At 35.6% G+C, this 23,835-nt stretch overlaps 1 protein-coding gene across 2 annotated transcripts in view; it reads right to left on the reverse strand.

The window, feature by feature from the left end:
* Window positions 1–1,502: 1,502 nt before the first annotated feature.
* LOC137233654 (bromodomain-containing protein DDB_G0280777-like) overlaps window positions 1,503–23,835 on the reverse strand; it is a 765,544-nt gene continuing 743,211 nt past the window's right edge. For both annotated transcript variants that reach the window (XR_010947521.1, XR_010947522.1), the window contains exon 5: window positions 1,503–4,001. The gene's annotated coding sequence lies outside the window, so the exon portion shown is untranslated. The remainder of the gene's footprint in view (window positions 4,002–23,835) is intronic.

Below are 23,835 nucleotides of genomic sequence, written 5' to 3' on the forward strand. Positions count from 1 at the left end.
GAGTTATTTTTAGGGGTCCCGTTATGCTAAACATAGACAGCCCACACACCTCATTTTTTCAGATGGGTTCTTGTTTGTGTCATCGCCCACCAAACAAGGACCCCATAGTATAGGATAGGCTTTATAATCGCTGTAAATACCCTATTAGCGATTGACCCCACATACGCCCAGCATTATTTTTCATGCATTAAGTGCCGTCGAGGCCTTCTTCACCTTCTTCTCAACGTTGAGCTTTTACGACATCTTACTATTTAGGCCGGAACCAAATCGCGAGGAGTGTTATCAATTTATTATCCAAGTATAAACGGTTTGCTACCGACGAGCTTATGGGTTGTTATCGACTGAGTAAGGTCGTGGTATCCATTCATTTTCGACGAGTTATCGCTTTGTTAACGATTCATTATCGAAGATGAATTGTCGATTAGTTTTCGAAGTGCTTTAACTTGATCTCGATAACAGATGTTACATGGGTCGATAAGCAATCAATTTTTCACAGACAAGTTATCGGTTTGGTATCGAAAATTTATCAATTTATTATCAAACAGTTTTCGAATATTTATCAATAACAAAAAAAGTTACCAGTATATCATCGAAAAATTATCGACTTTTTACGCAGATTTCCAGTTTGCCATCGGCGTGTTGTAAATTTGTTATCGAAAGTCTATGGACTTTTATTCGAAAAATTAAAGAGAAGCTTGCCCTAAAATCTCTTCGGAGGTTATCGCGCCTTACATTTATTTATTTTTATTAAAAAAAGGTCATCGATTATTTTTTGTAAAATTATCGAATTGTTACCGAAGACCAGACGAGCGCGTCACACATTTCCGTGTATGACCTATCTGATAAAAGCGAAAGTGGAAATAGTCCCCATAGAGTCTTTCATGTCTCTTCGGGGTTTTACAGATCCCCATCAACCACGTTTATTGACTTTAAGGGATTACCAGCGTAATTAATAGCTTCTCCAGCCAAAATATCAACCTCCCCTAGCCATGACGAATTCTATTTATTAAGCAGACAACGCTTTGATGACCCCAGATTGGAGTAAGCGTTTTTAATACATTTTTCTCTTTATTTTCCTCCATTTATACACACACACATACACACTGTATAGAAACACATCTACTTCTGTTATCTACGTACATTCACATTTCATAATTTTCTTCATTTCCATTTTGACAAAAGCAAACACATCACATGCAGGCAATTTTGCGAAATGAACAAAAAAAGCTATGAAGGTGAAAGCAGTTGGGAAATGCGCGCTCCAATAGCGCACATTTGTTGCATGCCAAACAATGGCTTTGCACTTGCTGCATACCATACGTGAACGCCAAACTGGGTTTCTCTGTCGCAAAGTATTGCAATTTTCACTGTCCAAGTCGCTGAAGAGCTCTAGCAGATTGGTAAATGCAACTACCCACAAACCTCCATCATTGCTAAGTTGCGTATGCTTTCTGCATAAAATTAGCGCGAGCTAGCAACGGCATTTGTCCGAATTGACATTGACAAATAATGAATACGGAGTGTATTTATGTGACATACAAACATACCATACCGCTATCCTCATTTCCACATTTGCTTTTGTACTTAGCTCTACACCTTTTCAAGAAAAAGCGTCTAGTAAAATATGAGACACATATTTGTAGTTGGACATATTTATGCACGATAGATACCTTTACTAACCACACTGTTTTCTGTTGTCTCTTGTGGCACGTCAAAATAGCTGCTTGGTTAGTTGACTATTTTGTCGCGCCATAGTTGCCATAATTGGCGCGTCGGTTGCTATAGTTTTCAGCTCTACAGCTAGCCGCTTCCGCTGTGACATTGTGCAAGTGTCAAAATGTTGTTGCCACATTGTTTGTGATGATAATATAAATGCTCAATGCTTTGTTATTGTATTGATCTTAGAATTTTTCGAATTATAAAAATTATCGAAAAACTTTTATTATTTCATTAAGGGTAATGAACTTTTGCCGGAAAAATTTCGAAATCGCGTGGAATGCAATTGCATAGGATGAAGCACTAAGATTGATTTTCCTGTACTGGGATAGTATCGGTTATGAATTTTAAAATCAAAGTTCATATTTAATAGTAATTTTTTAATTTTTGCAAAAAAGTCAACTTTGACCTTAAATTTTTGGCTTTAATAAAAAAGTAAATCAAATATTATTATTACTTAAATAAGCAGTAATGAAGATTAACCTGGAAAATATCAGATGTGAATTCATACTGTATGACTGATGTCATGATATGATATGCCGCACTTATTATTTAATAATAAAAAATGTGAAAAAATAAGATGAATGTGACCATACTCTGCCGAAATGGTGGGTTAAAATTTTATCATATAAATTTTTTATTGATGTCATAAAAAATAAATATATACTGGGCGTGACGTAACTTCGAGGAGATTTTGGCCGCGCTTTCCTTCCAACTTATAACTGCACCTTTTTAGTTATTGTTATATACATATTAAATACATACTATAGCTGTCGTTGGAAAGCAGATGAATTCTCACCGCGTAGCTTTTCATGACAGAAATACCTACGGAGAATGTCCCAAGTTGCTGCCGAGGGGCTACCCCTCTTAGAAAACTTGATTTACAAAGTTGAAAAAATTTTTTTCTAAATTTCTGATGCAGCTTTTACCGGGATTTTAGCCCAGGACCCTTGGTGTGGTAATCGGAGCTCGCTACTAGTACAACTCAACGGCCGTGTGATGTAATAGCATGGGTAGTAAATTAATTAAGACTAATGTGAAACATGGATTGTGTGATGTGATATGATGATATGATTAGCTTAGCTTAACGATGAGAAAAAGTGACAAAAACTTTTACTGCTTACTCAGATGTGACTTAATGTCTGTGTTGGCTTTTATCGACTTTTTACTTGATTAGTTTTACTAATTTTAATGGAGAAAACCTGAGAGATATGATGTGATAAAATGACACAATGTACATATATGTAATATTGATGTGATAATGTGTTGACGTGACGTGATATGAGAATATGTTTTAATATGAGAATAAGAAATAATGATATTATGGTGTAGTGTTATAAGAAGATCACTAAAGTAGAACTTACTTTGTTACAACTAAATGAAAGATTACTGACGTGTAAAAATCACAGTATGATCTGATATGATACGATGTGATTGAATTAAGCGATTTGAAAAAGCGGTACTAAAAATTAAGATGTTTAAGCCGTTGTGATTGAATGAAAACAGATGAAGTGTTAAATGTGGCTTCATACACCAGGACTGATGCCATGATATAAGAAGCCGACTGTATAATTTAATAAAGAGAATCTGAGATAAGATCAGATTGATTGCCACAATATTTTGAGGCGGCGAAATTATGTAATAAATTGATATGACATATCATTGTAATGATAAGTTGATGATAACAACATCATATTTTATTAGAGTATGAAATGATGATATGATTTCTTATAACAGAGCTTTGTATGAAGAATTGTTAAGGGGTGTCGCACAGTCTTTAAAGCTCAAGTTTAAGCATATTGATTCGTCATAGGGTAATCGGAACTAAGACCCTTTTCAATATTCTGGAACATTTGAATCAAAAGCAATAACAAATTAAGTTTCACGACCATGACCGTTAATATGCTCACTTTTACAAAATATTCTTATGTGTCCTCACATGGTACCGAGAAGGTATGAGTTTACAAAATTGTGTAATATTTGTCAAAACCGCCGTTAGTGTAGCTTATCTAAGGATAAACTGTTTTTAAATCGAATCCTCATAAGTTTTCTTTAAGTTAATTATAACCAGAACAATAATTTTTTTCTAATGATAATAATTGTTATTTTTTTATTTTTATATAATTGAAACCTTGAATCATTATCAATAGGCCGATAAAAACAAAAACAATAATTAATTATAAATATTTCATGGATAATATGAGTTCATAGACATTTCAAACCCTTTTTAAAAATTTATTTGGTCAATTTGTTGATGATAGCATTGATAAGCGTTGAGTCCTTACCTGAAAGAAAAAAATGGAATTTGTTATTACGACAATTTGATTTGGACAAACAGAACAGTTAAAGTTCCAAGTAAATCATTATTATACACAAAGTATTTCACTATTTCTATAATATTATTTGAATTATCACAAAATCTTTAATACTCAGCGATGCATGGATTACGGCACCCGCTGATTTATCATAATTTCCTTTTTGGCTACTAGGGTTCCATGTATACACCCTAACTCTCGGGTACCATGGGACCACCAAAAAACAACCCAAATAATGTGAGAGCTTGGTAAACGAGTAATAAGAAGCGTTTGGTTATAACGAAGGAACCTTATCACCCGAAAAGTATCTGATGAATGATCGACGGGTCTTTAGTTCTTGTCGTGCCGGGTTGTGCTTTACACTTGAGATCCACTTAGCCCAAAGAAAAAAAAATAAAATAGAGAAACTCGGATTAAACACGAAAGGATTAAGGTTGACTGACTTCACAGTTGTGCTAAATATGGACACTTGACACATTAAGGTACTCGTTGTCTCCAACCAAAGAGCACTAAACCAACAGAAAATGTGAAAGACCGGAGAAAGTCTCTGAAGAAGGATATTGGCCATACGGTAACCAGCGAGCAAGTTGGCGAAGCCGATCCTGAATCCAAAAAAGGGTAGCGATTTTTTTAGTTAGCCAGACTGCCTTTACATCAAACGTGGTTTGGCAGTGTAGGGAGAGCGCCATGATTCTGGCGGTAGATCGTTACTCTGATATAGGTGCTGGGGCATCGAAACATACAGCGTAACGAGATGGTGGATGAGCTGGCACGGCGTGGAGCGGGTCTTGATGTCTCAGGAGCGAAGGAGGTCCTTGTACCCCTAGGACTTATTAAGGGTCGCATCTCCCAGCACTGGTTGAGCGAGGCCAACAATAGGTGGAAGCGGTTGCGGTTTTGTAGAGTTTCCAAGAGCATGTGGCCATTATATAACGAAAACCGATCTATAGCTAACCATAAGATGCACAGAAGGGATATATCCAGAGAAGTTGTGGTGCTCACGAGGCATTATACAATTGGGGTACATGCGGCATTAATGGGACTGGACCACAATACCTCCTGTCGCAGCTGCAAGCCTCCTAAAACTCAAGGAAGGAAGGAGCTTCTCAAATTTATAAACTCCACGGGACGGATATAGGGGGCGGGTTTCCAGGAGGGGCTTGAAAATTCTTATCAGTCTTCGTACAACAACCTTTCATTGGTTAACTCATGAGTTGTGGTATAAAAACGGCGCATGAGCGTTAATTGGAGTAAATTGGGACTCGCCACTCCAAGCAACCAACCAACCAACTCAGACGACAATCGCGGGACCAAGCTTTTCAAAGTCATACAACTGGTAAAAAACGATAAAGCGGTTAAGCACAACTCGTTTTGTAGCGACTTATATCAAACTCTCTTTTGCGCGCCTAGCCTAGAGAGTTACAAACAAATATACATACAAGTGAAGCTAATATTAGCGTTTTAAAAAGAGGTAAAATAGGGACTTGCCATCATAAATAGAGTCGCTTCATTCACACCTTTTAAGCCACGTCTTTATTCAGGGATATAAATTGAATACTGTAAAAGTAACCACTATAAGCTGGGAACATCTTACTTCACTTCTTTGTAGATTTTCAAAAGAATCTCCAAATCTTCCTTATTTTTTGTTTTTTCAAATGAACACCTTTCAGCATTACAAACATTATTGAAGAAAAACAGGTAAATGAACGCTCTTTAATCAAGAAGTATCTTATGTCAGAAAAACTGTTACTTATCTAAAAGATCTTTAGTTGGAGAAACTGAAGGCTCAGTTGGGGCTCAGCAACTCTGGCTGCCATGACATGTTTGTCTTTGAGATGAATTAAGTGCATAGCACCACGTTTCTTGCAAAATTTTGATGTATTGCTAGAGTTGTAGTTGTTATTTTTACTGTTGCTGTTGCCAATGTGGTTGTTTATGTTGCTAATAGTACTGCTCTATTCTTTGCTGAAATTCTGTTGTGCATTGCATAGATAAAAGGATTTCATAAATGCCAGACACAGCGTTAAAGTTTAAATTTGCTTACGTTGATCATTTATTGCATAAGAAGAGGGGCGTTACATATTCTTTTGGTAGGAATGAGTACATATATGTATGTATGCACCAATATTTCATGTTGCCGTTTGGTTGATTATGTGGTAAGAATAGCAGGTTTTTGACATGCATAATAATTAAAGACTTGTGTTTGACTGCAGGCAGGTTAGTGGAAGAATTTGGAAGTGCGTTAGAGTGATACTTAATGGTGATTGTACCCGTTAGACATGTGTGTGTGTGTAACTAAAACTTTTATTCTATATAGGACTTTTTATACCTAATACGATAACAAGCACCATTAAGGTACAAGACCGGCCATACCGAGAACGATTTAAAATGAGCACATTGAACCTTCTGAATAATTCTGCTTCCACACACCACGGTTCGATGGAAAATTTGGGGTCACCAGAGCCTCGGTCAATTAACAAACATGTTTTCCACAGATAGGTGAGTTTGACAATCAGGTTAGAGAAGATAGAGCTTGCGCTGAGACCCCTTGATGAGCTGTGTACCTTGAATAATTTTGGGTATTTAAGTCACCTCTTATAATAGGCATACCTGAAGCGGGTATATTTCAGGAAAACTCTTGAACTGCCTTCGGGTCGACAAATGCTCGTAAGGGCTAGTTCATTCCCAATAATACACTTTAATGTGAGAGGGTCCTCTTACTAACTTTTCTTTTCCCTGGTTCTTCTTGGTTCCAATCTCAAAATTGTAAGTCATTAAAAAAGAAGACTCACCAATACAAAAATGATCAAGATAACGATCTGAGTTAATTTAGCCATGTTCGTTAGCTGGTTTGACCGCAAACCAGTCCAGCAAATTTTTGAGACATATGGTGGGAGACTTTGATTTGGTTTTTGGTTGACCTACTAAAAAAAATTGTCATATGTATACCCTTCCGACCCAAAAATTTCCGCTAAAAACGTTGGCGATAACAGTTTTTTAAAAACAAAAAAAAAAAAATTGTTTTATTATTTTTTTGGGTATGCGTAGTGGAACTATTTTTTCCTGAGCCCAAGTCCTATCGAAAAATCGATGGCGCGATATCGGTTAACTTTCCGCCATACAAATCGACCCAGCCCAATAGGCATACCTGAAGTGGATATATTTCAAGCCCCTATGCCAACAGGGTGCTTATTCTCAGAATTTCCATCAGAAAAACTCTAGTTCTTCTTGGTTCCAATCTCAAAATTGTAAGTCCCTAAAGAAGAAGAGATAAACTCACCAATACGTATACAAAAATGATCAAGATGACGATCTGAGTTAATGTTAAGAATAATTGCAAGTGTGGCCAGTACATATTTTCATGATGACACGGAAGCCTTTAAACATATCTACGGTGAACAGCTGTTTTCGATTGCTTGCCAACTGTTTTCGTTCTTTTTTCTCTCTCTCATCTCAACCACCAAACCGACTGGATCTGCAGGTTTTAATACTGAGTTACAATATAATACTTTGTATTTTGATGATTGAATTATAATTAATAAAATTTAACATTGAGCACTAACCAACACCATTGTGAGTCTTCGTAACAGTTAATTTAGCCATGTCCTTAAGTTAAGAGGAGGAAATATTCGCCGCTTGAATTAGCATCCGAAACGTTGCCAGTTGTTACCCAGCATGAAGTGTAGGTGCAAACACCTAAGACAACAACAACAGTCGACGTTTTGATATAACGACTGTGTGTGTAAGGCGAGACATGTCCATCAAACATTATAATCCTTTTTGTTTGCTCTTAAACCGACAACAAAAATCTTAGTAAACGAGCTTCGGCCATGCACAGTGCTGTGCCTGAACAGAATTCGTCACCTCAAAATAAAGTATTTACTTCTTACTTCTTTCCCCTCTACTATAAGTTCAGCTCTCTGCATCTTTTCTAGTCCAATTTTATTTTGCAAGGTGTTGAAAGTATCTCTTGCCAATATTCACTGCTGTCATCACTCAGCACTTTTGGAACCACATTGTTTGCACCTTTCAGCATTTTCATTTGCCTCATGTCCACCTTTTTACTTTAATGCTTTTGTCCTGCATTTTGATTATTAAAACAATCACTGAGCTCAGGGAGTTTTGATATCTACTTGCTGGTTACTCGCCTCAACATAGAGGTAAATACATTTTTCCACTTCTCACAATTTTAGTTTGTATTCATGCTATTGGGTGCGTTCATAGACATTGTTTCTAAATATTCAAACTTTTTACCACTGCTCTTATAATGACTACCACTACTTGCCTTATGTGTTGGCTGCATGTTACTAACTGATAATGTCTTAAACATGTCAATTTGTAGGCGTGGAAGTCAAAGGTGTGAAATATATGATTTTGTTCTTTTACTTACACTTAGTTAGATATTTCAGGCCTTTCTATAGGCGTATACGAAATACAAATTTTGTTGGCAGTAAGTTCTTTCTTACAAACATAAATACCTACAGCGGCGCATAGAAAAATAGCAGTAGCAATTTTTATCAAATGTCGTCAACAGAAAATTTTTTTAAGATAATTGAAATTATGCAAACCAATGTCAAAAAAATTTCGAAAAAAACTCGAAAACTTAAAAAAAATTTTGAGAAAGTTTTGAACAACTTAAAAACTTCATAAAATTTTCAACTTAAACTATGCAAATTATCCCAAAAACGTTTTTGAAAAATTCGAAAATTTCATAAAATTTAAAGGAACTTTCGAAAACATTCGAAATTGTATGAATTTTGAAATTAATTCTTTTGAGTTTGCAGTTTTGTGCAGTTTATAACTGAAACTTTTAAAAATGTTGTCAAAAATGTTTTCGAAACAATTCGAAAACTGGACAACATTTTACAAAAATGCCGAAAAAGGTCGAATTTTGTAACTGAAACTATGCAAATCAATCTCGAAAACATTTTCGAAAAAATTTGAGAAAGTTCAACGGAAATTTCGATAATTGGTTTAAGAGTTTTCTCAATTTTTGTGATTATGCAGTATTATAGCCCAATCAATTAAAGTTTAAGAAAGCTATAGCTCTTTACCAATTGCGTTAATTTCAGGTTTTCGATATAAAAAGAAAGCAATTGACGAAAATATAAAACACCATTCGAAAAAAATTTTTCAAAAATTAGTCGAATTTTCAGAGTAAATATTCGACTAAAAACTGATTGGACTAAAAAACTCCAAACTCACAAAAATTCAGAAAAATTTAAATAACAAGTAAGAAATTTTCCTAAAATTTTATCAAATTGTTTGAAATTTTGAAAATTAGTTTGATTAGTTTAAGTAACAAAATTCTGTACAAAAATTATAGGAAATACAAAAATCTGCACGGACGAAATTTTATACAAATTGCCCTTGCTATTTTCCTGTACGCTACTGTATATGTGTGTGTTTGGCTGTGTAGTGGTCGGAGTCGGCTTAATTTGCTTTTCAATTAAATATAAGCTTTTGAATAAGTGATTGTGTGTGATATTCGACAGTAATAAAATTCCTTTATAATACAAATGTATTATAAAATCTGAATCCGCTTTGTTCATAAACAAAAACCACATTAATTAAGATTTACTGCAAATCAATGACCAAGTTTTGTACATTACGATAAAGTTACAAATATATCGATAATAGGCTTTGCAAAGAAGTATTAGTATTTTTGAGAATATTTCTAGTTTTTCAAGCAAGCTACTTCACAGATTTACAAAACTTAATGAGCCAAGCAGCCTACCGTAGTGTTGTGGTAGTGTGATTGCCTAACTAACCAATGGTTCCCACCTCAAGTTAAGCGACAACTAACTTACAATACCTTAGACAATTTTTGATGTCTAAATATCTTTTATCACTCTTTGGGGGACTACGGAAGTAAGCAAGGGTTAAGTGTATTCGTAAGCGTAAGTCTTTTGTAGTGTTATGCCATGTATATGAGGTAATATAGAACGTAGCGTAGTATTGATATGCTGTATGGCGAATACAGAATGTAAGCGTTAGTGTAGGCACTACACTGTTGTGCATAGTGTAGAACAGTGTACATGGTAAAGTTGGTACGAGTAACAGCTTGTTATTGATGATTTATTGGTGTATTTTGACGGGTTTTGGGCGTGTTATCTATCTGTACTTATGGACGAGTTATCATTTTTTATGGGGTTACTATCGACGAAGTATAGATATTGTTCCAATTTTTATTAAATTTCCTATTGATAACAAAGGATAGTGACATATTATCGGTTACTTATCGAAAAATTATTAATTTGTTATAGAAGAGTTATCGATTTGTTGTAGATTTTTTATAGCAAACTCAACGGTTTGTTATAGCAAAATCGTCGATTAGTAATAGAAAGTTTTCGATTATTTATGAAAATGTTATTTATTTTTAACCAAAAAGTTATTTTGACTGTTATATCGAAAGTTATCTAGATTTTTTATCGAAAAGCTATCGTTTTCTTATAAATAGGTGGTTGTGACCAATTCGTTATCGAAAAATTATTGTTTTATCATGGAAAAGATATCGAAATCGAAAAGATACTATCGAACAGCTCTTAATAATTTATCGAAAAATTGTCGATATTTTATTAAGAAGTTTTCGGAAAGCAATCGAAATTTATCGTCAAGTTACATATTTTTTATCGAAATGTTATCGATAACAAATCGAGGAATTATCGAATACTTCAACAATTGTTTCTTATCGATGTGTTATCGATATTTTTTTTTTGTTTTCGAAGACTCGTCGGTATGTTACGAAACGGGTATAAAATCGATGACATAATCGATATCACGCCAATAAGAAAATAAAGGATGATAACCTGCTCTGGATAATAAGTCGAAAATAAAACAGAATCTGTCGGCATCTATTTTCTCAAAAGCCCCAAAATTATTTATATCTTTTGAAGTTACTTACATATCGAACTTCACTACTTACGCATTCTTTTCAAAACGGGGTCGCCTCTCCGGCGTGGTTTAACTGGCCCTTCGAACGTTTTTTTTTTGGAATGAAAAGGGTATTAGCAAGTTCATCACATACGCCTTAGCAGCTATCGTTCGGAGACTCTGTAGTCCATGAGTTCAATACGTAGGTCCGGCAATTTAAAGGAAAAACTGAAAAAGCACTGGCACACCACTAACTGGGATAGAAGCTTATCCTTAATCACCTCTGTGGTATATAAATCTCTGATTGACTTTGCCTACTTTTATAAGCTGACAGTGAATGTTTTAAGTAAAATTGCAGGATATTGCAGGACATTGCAATTCTTGATACTACGCCCATTGGAGTAGAAATAGCGCTTTGACAATTGCTTGGCTTAGTCTTCCTTTCAGCTCAATATTTCATCACTCAATAAATGCTAATGCTGCTACATAAACAACCCAACTCCCTCAGCTCTCTCATGCCCAAAATACCGCGTAATGCAAATACAAAAAAAAAAAACAAAAATAAAAACGAAAGCGACATAGCAATCAACTAAAGCAATTGAAAGGTACCTGTCAACTTTCGCAAACCGCTGCCATTTTTTCCATCATCACGCTATGCTACCAAGGGAAATCAAATATTTTATAATTAGTCGATAGCAAAACAAAATAGACGGTAGCACAAAAAGCAACGACAGAAAATGGGCAGCATGAAAGATGCATAAAAATAATAAAAATAGAAGCAAAAGAAAAAAAAATTGAGTTATGAAATTGTAAGTAAAAAAAAAAAAGAAAAAAGCTTTGCAAAAACACTGAAGACTGAAATCTTTACAAAAATAGATTGCCTGTTTTTAGGAGCACTAGCATACTGAATTTTTTTATTCATTTTCGCCCGCTGCTTATGCTTTCGACATTTGTTGAAGACATGTTTATGAAAAATATTTCTTAGTTGCTTTGGATTTTTTCGTTTTGCTTTAAGTTAGCCTTAAAAACAACGCTTTTTATGGCTTTATATTTTTTTGGTAGTTTTCTATGTATGCGTGTTTCTTTTTGCTTAAAAAACATACCAATCAGTATTGAACATGGAAAGCTTTACGAACTGCAATTAAAAGCAAATCGCCAGCAGTGTTACTTTGCTGTTATGTTTGACGTATATTGACAAAAACTTATGCTATTCAATTGGATTCATATACACAGACATAATCTTGTTATTGTGTGTATATGACCCTCTAAAAGAGCATGACTTGAGGAGTTGGCGGTGAGAAATAAGTAGAATGCAAAAGTAAAAAAAAAATACGTCAAAGCAGCAATATTCGATGCATGCTGTGGACGCTTGCCATCAAAACACTGCTCATACGGTTCGTTGTAGGACCCGTCAAATTTACAGATGCCACTGCATATGTCATAAGTGGAAAGTGTCTTCCAAGAATTAGCTCTTTGACGCAAGAAAGCAGTTTCCAATGAGAATACCCATCACGAGTTATTCTAAGTTTTAAAGACTCACACATGATGTTTGCAGTTTGCGTTGGTTCCACGCCTTCACTGATCGGTCAGTCGTGTGCAGCTTTTTCCATTGTTTTAATCTCGCCCTATTTGGTTGGAACATCTTCGATACAGCTTCAAGCAATGCGCGCTGTTTAGTTAGCTCATCCGCTGCCCTAGTTGTAAACATTGACTAGCCACTGACCTGGCAGCTTATAGGATTTTTATTTCCAAAACTATGCAGTATACCGCAGAACCTCCTCGTTTCTTTACTTTGAAACCATCGGTATACATGCGTATCGCCTCTTTTACCGTTTAAGCGCCCTTGCAACAATCTTTCTCCAATATCGCGACCCTAAGAGACCCATCTAAGAGCAGGTAGGCAAGTAGAGAGTCTATCCATCAAATATTTGATGACGCTATGCTACTATGGGCGTATGGTGTCGCTCAAGTCGCCCCATGGCATTGAGTCTCATTGCAATTGTTATCGCTATGTTCTTTGCCACCAGCTCTGCAAGTGGAATGTGCAGAATGCTTTGTAGTGCAGCCTTCAAGGTTGTTTTCAGAGCAAACCGTTATGCCAAGGATTAACAGCATTTGGGATTTTTTGAGATCCTTTCTTTTTTGAGCTTTACAATTGCTGCAAATATATCTAATGAGAAAGCCCCGAAAATGTCTAAGAAGATATCTTTGGGGTAATTCTTTCATTCTAAGGCTTTCTTTTCGCTTATACCTATCCCATGCAGTTCCGTGTCTACTGACTTACGTTTAGTCACTATAGCAATTGCAGAAATTTAAAAGCTCGAGTTCTAAAAAATTCTCCACTTTTATGCTTACGAATACAAAAATATCCGCATACAAAATTTATTCATGCGCTTATACTTGAAGGTACACTGCAAAAAATGCGATTACCTAGGATGAGCCGCAATGGAGTACGCATAGTATGAAGCTTATTTTGATCTTTCTATATAGGTTGGAGTGATTCCGTCGTGACGGAACATCTTTAAACGCTTGGGAGTAACCTCGAACAGATTCTGTTTCTACTCTTCTTTATGTTCTTACGTAAACTGGTTGTACCCCTTCGGGTATTGCAGGAAAAATCCTCTCCGTACCCCTGCATATACTATCGCATAGATCTTCTCCACATCCATAACTTCTGGGTATGTATCTGCCTTGGATACGTTGGGAGAAAATTGAAAAAATGTGCAAATCAAAGGCCCACACATACACACACTGCAAACATAACCAACACATATGTAAGTTAATTCATTTACATATGAATCTTTATGAAAAATACTAAACCAAAAAAAAAATGTTGAAAAGGAAATCTCGATTACCGTTTGTGCAACAGTAACGACTGTTACAGCAACACAAAATATTTTTAGAAAAAAGCCAATAGAAGTGAAGAGAAGCATGAAAAAGATTGACTGTGTTTGAAAAAAAAAAATTAACTGGGAAGCAGAGTAACAATAAAGGCACCAACAAGAAAATTGTAAATGGCAAAATCCCTTTGCTGTGATTTGTTTGTTACCTACATACAAATATGCATGTTAGTTGATTCGTTCTCTCTAGTATCTATCTAAAGCTTCAGACCACTATGAATATGCTTAGTAATAAGGAAGTATGTATGTATTTGAAGCCCTAATTCCCGCTTGCATTCTTACTATCTCCTGGTATGTAGCCGCTGGCAGTAATATTGGCAAGCAGTCTATGAACGTTTCATGCAACATACACACACAGTTCGTAGTGCCTGCATGCGTTTATGAGTGTGTAGCTAAATATGGGGATGTATGTATGTGTTCTTTTCATTCTTCAATATTTTTAACGTGCTACAGTTCACCAAAAAACTTCCAAACCAATGCAGCAGCTGTCGTTTTCTAAATACATTCAGAGATTTATTTACTGTTGTTTGTGTACTTATTCCATATCATGCGTGTTTGTATGTGCAGCGGCCATCGTGGTGTGGTGGTAGCATGCTATGCTTACCAAAACAAGAGTTACTGAGTTTAGGTCCCATGTAAAGCAATATCAAAAAATTAGAAACAAACTTTTAATGTGTAAAAATCTTTGCTCACATTATACGCGAAGCCTGAATGTAAGCGTAATGTAAGTTTAAGCTTAAGCGTAGTCCTTGGAAGTGATACGACACATGGGAGAATGTAAATGTAGGCGTAATGTGTAGGAGTTTCTTACTGTATGGGGGAATACAGAATGTAAGCGTAACCGCAGTGCAGTGTGCCAAAAATGTACATGGGAAGTAGATATGAGTGAAACGGTCTCATAACGGTTTGACATCGATGAGTTATCGCTTTATTATCGACCGGTTTTAGCGTGTGTGTAGGTGTATTATCGATGATGTATAGAGGTTTACCAATTTCATATTAATATGTTATAAATTTACTATCGATAACAAAGGATAGCGACGTGCTGTCGATTTTTTAATCACCTTTAATCGAAAATTTATCGACTTTTTATGAAGAGGTTGTTGAATTACTATCGATAAATTTCCGATTTGTTTTTCTAGAGAATTGCCAATTCGTTTTCGAAAATTTATTGAGTTGTTTTAAAAACAAATCGATATAAAATCGAAAAGTTATTAATTTGTCATCGAAAAAATATCGATATACTAACGAAAAGTTATCGATTTATTATCAAAAAGCTATCGATTTACTAACCAAAAGTTTCAGTATTTAATGGAAAATTTTTGGATATTTTATCAGAAATAAATCGGAAATTTATCGTTTTGCTATCGGAGTAATACGAGTTTTTTGTCAGCGCATTATCGAATTTTAGCGAAAAGTTATTGATTTTTCATTTAAAAAATATCGACAAATTATCGAAAATTTATCGAATTATTATCAAAAGGCTATCGAATTACTATCGAAAAGTTATAATAATTAATGGAAAATTTTTGATATTTTATCAGGTATAATTCGGAAAGTTATCGATTTTTTATCGGTGTAACACGAGTTTTTTGTCAGCGCGTTATCGAATTTCATCGTAAAGTTATTGATTTATCATCAAAAAAATATCGATATATAATCAAAAGGTTATCGATGTGTTATTAAAAAGCTATCGATTTATTATCGAAAATTTATCAATAATTAATGGAAAATTCCCTATATTTTATCAGGAATAAATCGGAAATTTGTCGAATTTTTATCGGTGTAACACCAGTTTTTTGTCAGCGTGTTAACGAATGTCATAGAAAAATTATCGATTTGCTATCTCATATTAATCGAAAATATACAGGTTTGTTATCGAAAAGTTATTGATTTAAAAAGAGCCTTTGAATGGAAGAGTTATTTATTTCTTCTAAAAATTTTACTAGTTTCTTATCGGGGCGTTTTCGATTTTTTATCGACAACTTATCGGTTTGTTATACTACCTCAATATAAAATCGATGACATAGCTGTAAACCGTCGATAACAAGCCGATAAAATACTAGTACGAAGCCAATTACTCTGCGATAACAAACCGATAACTTGATAATAATATTTCACTCTTGATAGTAAGCTTATAATAAAACTAAATTAAAAGGAAGCACGTGGCAAATTTCAAGAAAAGCTCGGCCTTATTCTCCTCGGGGGTGAATAGCGCTAAGGTTTTCTAAATATGTACATATACGTGCATGTGTGGTATTAAAGCACTTGCATGTGCAAATTACCACAAAAGTCGTTTGCATAAAAAATCTACTTGTAAGCTCACAAAAACAGTAAAGAAAAATAAAAAAAATCTATGTAATCTTTGTAAATGTACTACTATACATATTTGTAGTTTTGGCAATTGTCCCTTTTTGTTGGTGGTTTCATATGTTGCAAACGAAGCGCTATTTGTTGAAGTTTGGTCATTGTTGAGTGGCTCCTTGCTTGTAGCATAACTAATAAAAATGAAAAATACAAATTAAAGCAGTTTTAAAGAAAAGGGTTAAATGAAAGTATCTTTAGAGATAACTGAAATTTTGTTGGTATTCCATGAGGAAAGAAAGAAAAGCTTTGTGGTCTGTTTTGCCAAAGCTGGAGGTAGTACTTAGTCAATACCGATTCAAAAATAAGGTATCTTTAATAGCCATTGGCTTAGCCATGTTTGCGAAAGTATGAATCCGGCCAAGAAAGTATTTGTTTGTTTTTTTTTATGGGCGTCGTGGCACAGCGGTGCCCTCTAGTAGCCCAATGCAACCAGGCTAATCCTGTTCACGCTATCGATTTATATATATGTATATATATATATATAATAACTTTTTTTTTTTTTTTTTTTGTTTTTGCCGAGTCTTTGATGTGCAGCGGTTTGTCAAGCGTCGCGATCTCAGACTACTCAACTACAGAAGAGATTTCATCAACCAAGCGTAATACTTAAAGAAAACAGAAGCAAACGTATTATACATTAATTATTAAGAGAAGTAAAAACAATATGTTTTATAGAGAAAAGTGAGTCTGAGCGATCAAATGTGTTTGAGTGAGAGTTATAATCTTGGCATAAACGCCGAAAAGGTTCATTTTGTTCGAATTTCGTTCTACATTTTTTGAGCAGAAGAGGTTTGAAGTGTTTCGATGTACGAGAGGGAATGCAAAAGTTCACTTCGCTCAGAAGTAATGGGCTCGAAATTGATCCATTTAAAAGTTTTGTCAGAAATATTACACCAAGCATCTCCCTACGACTAGCAAGAGTTGGAAGATTGATAAGCTTTAATCGATTAATATAAGGTAGAAGATTAGTTAAAGAAAATTTCTTAAGGCAAATAGAAAAAATTGTTTTTGTATTGATGCGAGACTGTCTGCATGAACTTGATAATGCGGGTTCCAGATTACTAAGCCATATTATAATATTGGCCTAACTAATGTTGTAATAAGTGCTTTAGTTATGTAAGGGTCGCTAAATTATTTTGACCACCATTTATCAAATGCAAAAACCCCTTTGCCTTTATTCACTGCAGCATTAATATAAATATTGAAACTAAGTTTGGAATCCATCACGACTCCCAAGTCAACAAAATTATTTACAGTTTCTAGACTATAGTTGTTAATTGTATATGAAGCTGGTGGCGAAATTCTCCGAGAAAAACGCATGCATTTACATTTTTTGAGATTGAGTGGTATATAATTTACATTGCACCAGGTAACCAAGAGATTTAAATCCATTTGAAGCAAGGAATGTTCCTCAAGCGAGGCAAAGTTTTACATCGTCTGCGTACATCAAGATTTTTGAGTATTTAATTGTATTAGATATATCGTTTATGAACAACAAGAACAGAATCGGACCACCCCAGCGGGTTAGGGGGTCAGAATATTCCCGCGGTAGGTATGCCTGTCGTAAGAGACGACTAAAATACCAGATTCAAGGGGCTGTGTAGCGCAACCCTTCAGGTTGCCAGCGCAATATATAGCTTCTCCAAACCCAATTGTCAAACTCAACTATCCGCGGCGAATCCTGGTTTACTAACAGACGAAGCTTTAGCGACCCCAAGCTCCTCATGTAACTTGATGGTGGGGAGGGAGGGGATGGCCTGAAGGTTTAATGTGGCCACATAAAGCGTTCCCGAGATGGTCGGGCTAGCACCTTAATGGCGCTGTGGTACCGGAGCGTACCGGATCTGTATCCGGCAAAGGACCATTACACCGATAACGCTCCCCAAAGCCTCCGGGGAGCAACCTTATCGCTACAACAACAAGAATAGGACCAACATGGCTGCCCTGAGGAACACCAGAAGAAACATTGATGACCCCAGAAAGTGTATTTTTAAAGATTACTTTTTCGTAAGATTACCAACATACGAAGAAATCCAACATATAAAACGGGGTTGAAAACCAAGTTGACCGAGCTTATAAATAAGTAATGGGTGTGATGTTTTATCGAAAGCTTTACTGAAATCGGTGTAAATTACATCGGTGTGAAGGCATTTTCCAAAACCATTAGAAACGTGAGTGGTAAATTCTAGTAAATTAGTGATAGTTGATTTGCCCTTACAGAACCCATGTTGCGAGCTTGCAATTATAGGGAAATAGAGAACGTTAGGTGGTGGGTAACAATAGCCACAAATAACTTTGGGATAGCGGATAACTTTGCTATGCCCCGATAGTCTACTATTGAAGACCTGCTTCCATTTTTATAAAGCGGGATAAGAAAAGATTCCTTCCACATTGTTGGGAAAACGCCATATATTAAAGATAAATTAAATTAATTTATTAAATAAAATTTATTAAATAAAATTCTGTAAGCGGCTGATAGATGTTTGCATCATATTTTTTAAGAAAATGTGTCGGGATCTTATCAAGGCCGTATGTATGTATATGATACTTTTAAAGTTTTTAAATAAGATAATATACCTTCTGAAGATATAAATGGAGCTCGGATTGAATAACACGAATCAATATGGTATGTTCATTAAACGAAACCATGGTCTCAATAGAGTAATTTGATTTGAAAAATTCCGCAAAGAAGCCGGCGATCTCTTGCTCATCGCTGGAAATATTAATCTTGGAATTTCATGGATGATGGAAACCTTTTCACCCTGCGTTTAAAGTTTACGAATCCGTAAAATTCCTTCGGGTTGCAAGTTATATTTCTTTTCATTTTACAAAGATAAGCTTTGTAACATTTTTGTTGAATTGAAAATGCTTGCAGCGTAGAATCGGGTACTGTAAGTAATGGTTATGTAAACCCGTCTTTTTGAACAATTTGAAAGAATGAGACTTTTTATTCATTAAAATTTCCAGCTCTTTAGTGAACCATACTTGGGTTGTATCGGAATGTACACAAATCCACTTAGGTACGTGGTTTTCAAAGAGACAGTAAATGGTGTTGTAAAAGTGAGAAACGCTTTGCTCCACATCGGCACTAAATAATGGCCAAACTGTTCGAGATAAATAACGATTTAATTTTTTGAAATTGGCCTTCGCAAAGTCATAGCGATAACAGGAGTTGTATCATTTATTGCCGCAGTCACGAGCACCACTTCGTAAACTATTTTGAGGGAAGGGTGGTAAGCATCTTCAGGTTCAATAATGGGTTCGCATCGACTAACGGAATATTTATAGTCATCATCCACAAAGGCTAAATCTAATACTTTTCCCAATTTATTCGATTGATTGTTGATTTGTTGAAGGCAAAGTTCAGCCATTCCGTCTAGAAATTCATTGTTGGAAGGTTTTGACGAAACTGGTACGATATTAAAGTCAGGGATGCACCATGATATGTGCGGCATATTGAAGTCACCCAAAACAATAATGGAATCGGAAGGCTTTAGCATCGAATTAATAGTTTTTAGCAAGGAAATATGATGCATATAAACGGACAGTTCAGAAGATGGCGGGATATAACAGATGGCTAAATAAATATGGATATTTGCTAATTGAGTGCGTGTGCACAAGAACTCAGTTGTATTTAGCGGGTACGCCAATCTCTTCAGATGGTATTGAAGAGTGAACAGCAAGCAGAACTCCGCTCCAACTCTGTTCAGGCGGTCATTTCTATATATTTGGTAGTCATTACTGAGGATCTCTAAATTATTCTAGTCAGCGTAGCGAACGGACGTGTTCTTTCGCGCTCTAAGTCTTTTTCTATTTTCGCATTTTAAAGGTTTTGTTTACAATGAAAAGGCGTCTAAAATGTAATACACAATGTTTGCAAGATGACCATTTTCAATGTGGTTTTTGCAAGTCTAAAACTCATTTAAAATGTGCAAACATATCGGCAAGTTCTTTACATTTGTTCAAAAACAATAAAAATATAATGTTTAGATGTGACAATTGTGCCATTGTGTTCTCTCAATCAAAAATCGATAAAGCTCTTAGAAATATCAGTGCATTAGACAAATTTTTGAAATTGTTTAATTGCGGTGAGTGCCAGCAAGAGGACAATAATGATTCTCTTACTGTAGACGGCGCCATGGTGACGCGCTCTAAGGCGAAGATTATTGAACCGAAATCAGCAACGTTGCAAATCACTAATCTCCCGCCAAATGTTTCATCTGGTATGGCTGTCACAGAGAGCCATTCTTCTGTTAATACAAGCTCTCACAGCAATATTCAACCACCAACAATATCATTAGATGACAAAAATGCAAATGTCAACGCTATCTCCAATTCGTCTAACACACCGAGTGTTTCACCTCGCTCTTACTCTGATGCTGGTGCCGCCGGTGCTGCTACTGCTGCGTGCTCTAAAGCTATCTCCAATTCGTCTAACGCACCGAATGTTTCACCTCGCTCTTTTTCTGATGCTGCTGCCGCCGATGCTGCTTTCGCTGCTACTGCTAATGCTGCGTGCTCTAAAGCTCTTAACAGTCATAACAAAAATTTGAGCAAGGGTGATAATGATACTGCTGATGCCAGCTCTGCCGATCTCGGCATTAAGAAAAATAGGGAGAAAAGCGCAACAAAGAATGCAAAGAGTCGTATAGTTTTTGTTGGATGCAATTTAAGCGAAGAACTTGCTGTTGCTTCTTCCAAAAAATGGTTACACTTGGCTTCGTTTAAACCGTCAGTCACTGCTAATGATATAGTGGAATACGTCTCCAAGCATACGTCAATTAAATCATCAAATTTATATTGTAATGCGCTTATTAAAAGAGGTATCGATACTAACTATTTAAGAAGAGTAAATTTTAAACTTGGAACCTCTCCTATACTTTGCGATAAGCTCTTAAGCTCTAACATTTGGCCAGCCAATGTAACAGTGCAGCCGTTTAAATTTTTTCAAAAGCGGGGAGAGGCAGCAACAATAACATAAATGTTGTGGTGCCGCAAAATATCAACGTATCAATTAGCTCAAAATACTCTTTACACTATCAGAACGTTGGTGGCATGCGCACCAAAGCGGGCCAAATTCGTCGCGATACATCATTGCATGAATATGACTTCGTGGCTATTACTGAAACTTGGCTAAACTGTACCATATCTTCAAGCGAATACTTCGATGATCACTATAATGTGAACCGAAAGGATCGGGATGTTCCAGCTACTGGGCACGAGAAGGGTGGTGGTGTTTTACTGGCTGTAAGAGCAAGTTTGTGCGGTAACACAATCAGTCTTGATTTATCCGATGGGTTGTTAGATCAAATCTGTGTTAGAGTTAAATTTACTAGCAACAAATCATTAATACTTTTAGTTTCTTATATTCCTCCTGGCAGTGATATAGAAATGTATGTAAAACATTTAGAAAATGTGATTGCAATCTCAAATTCTCTAAAGTCTGGTGATGAAATTATTTTCTTAGGCGAGTTTAATCTACCCAATATCTCTTGGGAAAATCATAATAAAACCTTAATACCGCATAATCTCAGCTCCAGCGTCGAAATCTATGTCGTAAGCACTTTGCTCTCTCATGGTTTCCTGCAACATAACGGAGTTCAGAATGACAATAATAAAATCCTAGATCTAATATTTGTTACTAATAATTTAAAAGTATCATGCCATGAATGTCTATCTCCAATTTTGAATAATAGTTTTCTTCATAAGGCTATTTTTCTTAGTATTATGTTTTATAGTTTCGATACCGTAAAAGATGAACCACTAGCTCGGCGTGATTACTTGAATGCCGATTATGAGCCTATAAATAATTTTTTGCACTCTTCCGATTGGGAGTTTCTGAAAAATTCCGGCTGTCCCAATACTTCTTACGAGATATTGTGTTCCATTTTTTCTGAAGCCATCCCTAATTTTGTTCCCCTAAAAAGATGCGCAGCTAAAAACAAGCCACCTTGGTTCAATCTAATAGTCTCTAACTTGAGAAATAAAAAGAATAAGGCTTTTAAGAAGTTCAAGAATAATAATTCTGAAGTCAATCGTCTTAACTTCATTCATTTAAGAAAGGAGTATGATCATCTTCATAACTTCTTATTTAGGCACTATATGTATACCGTTGAAACGAATTTAAAGTCCAATCCGAGAGGATTTTGGAAATTCATAGATTCCAGGAGGAAAACAAATGGATTCCCAACGAACTTGGAATATGATGGCGCTATCTCTGACAATACTGTCGAGTCCTGCGACTTGTTTGCAAAGTTTTTTCAGAAAGTTTATGAGAATCATAGCATTCCTATATCGCCTACATTTCATTCCATACCTTTACCTTCTATAACCTCCTTTTCAATCGCCGAAGAGGATGTACTATCCGCTATTTCATCGCTAAAGTCCAGTTCCAAACATGACTCCGAGGGATTTGCGCCTGTATTTTTCAAGCGTTGCTGCTATACTTTAGCTATTCCCATATCCCAGCTTTTCCAGAATTTTATCAATAAGGGTACTTTTCTCGAACGGTGGAAGTTATGTCATATTGTTCCGGTCTTTAAGTCTGGTGATAGTAATGATGTTTGTAATTATAGGCCTATCGTTATACAGGGGACACTGGCCAAATTGTTCGATTACATAATCCAATCAAAGTTATTTGACCATGTTCGGGATTTTATCTCTAAAGATCAACACGGCTTCTTTCCTGGAAGATCAACCTGTTCGAACTTGACCCTATTTACGAATAGTATAGTGGTTGCGTTCGGAAAGCAGGCACAACTTGATGTGATTTTCACAGACTTCTCCAAACCCTTCGATAAGGTATGTTATACCATACTTTTGCAGAAGTTACGAAGTTACGGAGTTAGTGGCATTCTCATTAATTTCTTCGCTAGTTTTCTGTCAAACTATTTATTAAGTTAGGGAATACAACCTCAAGACTATTTATCGACGCGTGGACAGGTATACCTCAGGGTACTCACTGCGGACCACTGCTATTTCTTTTATTTATTAACGACCTACCGAATTGCTTTAAATTCGCTAAGTGCCTAATGTTCGCGAATGACGTCAAACTTTTTTGTACCGTTCGTGATGCAAGTGATAGCCATAAGTTACAAGTTGATCTCAATTCACTGAATCAGGGGTGCACTTTGAATTGTCTCAAACTGAACATCAATAAATGCTGTGTTGTCACCTTCTCTAGGAAGTCTAACAACATAATATTTAGTTACAATATAGACAATTGTGCTCTAGCTAGAAGTATGAAAGATTTGGGTGTTATTTTCGACTCAAAGCTAACATTTTCTCAACAGATTGACTTAATAGTATCAACAGCTTTTTCTATGATAGGGTTCATAAGAAGAAATTCAATGGATTTCAGAGATCCTTGCACTTTAAAAGCTCTTTACATATCTCTTGTTCGAAGCAGACTAGAGTATTGTTGTCTAATATGGTGCCCATACTATGAAACCCACTCAAACAAAATCGAAAGAGTTCAAAAAGTTTTCACGAAAATTGCTATAAGAAAGTTACCGTGGCAAGGTTATCTTCCTTCTTATATTGGTAGACGGAAACTAATGGGCTTGCAGTCCCTACATGATAGGAGAATATACTTCTCAATACTTTTTATTTATAATGTCATTAATAATAACATACACTGTGACGACTTATCTAATTTGGTCAATTTA

The sequence above is a fragment of the Eurosta solidaginis genome, chromosome 5, assembly GCF_040869045.1.
Source record: "Eurosta solidaginis isolate ZX-2024a chromosome 5, ASM4086904v1, whole genome shotgun sequence".
Taxonomy (NCBI): Eukaryota; Metazoa; Arthropoda; class Insecta; order Diptera; family Tephritidae; genus Eurosta; species Eurosta solidaginis.